This window comes from Egretta garzetta, unplaced genomic scaffold (assembly GCF_000687185.1).
Source record: "Egretta garzetta isolate BGI_Z169 unplaced genomic scaffold, ASM68718v1 scaffold439, whole genome shotgun sequence".
NCBI classification, from domain to species: Eukaryota; Metazoa; Chordata; class Aves; order Pelecaniformes; family Ardeidae; genus Egretta; species Egretta garzetta.
Window position 1 is genome coordinate 2303687 of NW_009260803.1, and position 2114 is coordinate 2305800.

Below are 2114 nucleotides of genomic sequence, written 5' to 3' on the forward strand. Positions count from 1 at the left end.
CAGCTGGTGCTCCATGGGTCAAATTCAGTCCACAACATGCTTCTGAGCCCGATGTCTTTGTCTCAGCTCGTACAGGGAACAATTTTGGTCAGCAAACTCTGTCTAATAGACAATTGTTCTTCTGGAGCCTGCTGTGGTGAGAAAGGTGGCAGCTGTTGCTTTTGACCATAGGGAAAAATTGCTCCTACGGTACACAGAGGAGGTTGTTGTGGTCCACGGAGCAAAGGGAAAGGGAAAAGCGTTCCCAGTGTCGTGTCTGGCCCTTGACATTGTCGAGGTGTTGGACCTGATAGTTCAATGAAAGCACACACACGCACTATGGTATAAGTATGGAAAAAGAAAGTGATTATGAAAGTTCTCCCTGTTTCTTTGCCTTCCAGTGCCATTCTTCCTCCAGCCTCTTTCCCCCAGCCCCTTTCTTGCTGGCTTACTTCCTCCTCAAGAGACTTAAAGCCAGTGTTCAGAGTTTCTTTCGAGTAATAGAAATCTAAAGTTAGATCTTAAATATAAATTCCATCTTTTTCAGAGTCCATGTACGTATATTTTCCTATTAAAAACCTGGTTTTGAAGATTTTCAAAGAAAAACTCCAGAATACAAGGATCCTAGAGAATTATTTTAGGATGCTGAAATTATTTAAATCCGTGTGTCTGCTTTTATTGAGATTTTTTTTTTCCATTTCTAAAAATATCCTCAAAAAGTAAACATACTGCGCTTAATTAATCTACATCTTAGCCTGTCTTTTTCCATGTTTTATTGAACTAAATATTAATCTTTGAATCTTTTGGATTCCAATAGGAAAAGTAATTCATTTGATGTAGCCTCCCTTCACAAAGCTTCCTATTTTAACCAAAAGAATCAAACCCTTAATGTAGTTTTATTCAATGTAAGGCACGATACTTGAAACTTGCCAAGAACTGTCATTTTACTCTCATGTTAAGATGCCCTTGGGAAAAACAGAAGCTGAGAATCTTTGCTGTTCAGCATTTCTGTAATGAATTCATTAACTTTTGAAAGTTAGAGGTCACTGTTAGGCATTCAGGATCATGCTCTTTTGTGAAACAATTATTTGGGCACACTCAAATGATGAATGGGAAAAGAAAAATCACAATTAACAAAATGCAGTGATCATTCCCCACTGTACTTACAAGTGGTGAAAAAAAAAAATAAATCAACACCCAATACTTTATTATTACTTAAGAAGGAAGTATCTTTAGTTTCCAAACACAAATTGCAAACAAAGCTAGACCCTTTAATATTTTTCCTAAAGAAAAAAAAAACTTCCATCCTCCTTTTCCTTTCTTTCCTTTCCTTCTTTTTGTTGGAAAAATCTGTGGGACAAACAACGACAGTCAATACAAAATATGGACAAGAGTGAAAATGACTATACAAAAACAATGTAAGTGTATATAAAGGAAAAGAAAATAGTTGTGCACTTTACTTGACAACAGTAAATTGGTCAATTAATTTACAACAGCAGGAGCCGTATGAAAAGAAAAGATTCTGGATCTTACTTTCTAACTGCTAGTACCCCTCCATCCTAATTCGACTGAACAAAGGCTGTAACACAGGACAAAAACGGTACGTTTCGTGCAGTAAGCACACAACTGTCATTTCTCAGAAGTCCACAAGAGGTAACCGTCTTTCTTCATTCTACACTCAAATTCAGCTCCGTTCTCATTACCACAACCAACATATACGTTGTGACCATCCCACTATTTCCACATTTCCTCTTAAACCTGCTCCTTTGCTCATATTCTTCTGCCCTCTCAATTTCTCCAGCGATGCTCATTTGTCTAGTCCATCTAGAACCGACTACGAGCCTTCTGCCACGCTGGTTTCCTGAGCTTGCATTCGTTTCAGAGAAAAAAATTAACCCCTTATCCGAAAACCCTTCACCTGCTCCTTTGCTCATATTCTTCTGCCCTCTCAATTTCTCCAGCGATGCTCATTTGTCTAGTCCATCTAGAACCGACTACGAGCCTTCTGCCACGCTGGTTTCCTGAGCTTGCATTCGTTTCAGAGAAAAAAATTAACCCCTTATCCGAAAACCCTTCGATAATACACTGCCACCCGCCGCACCCCTCATCGAACGTGCAAAAGCCACACGAATTTT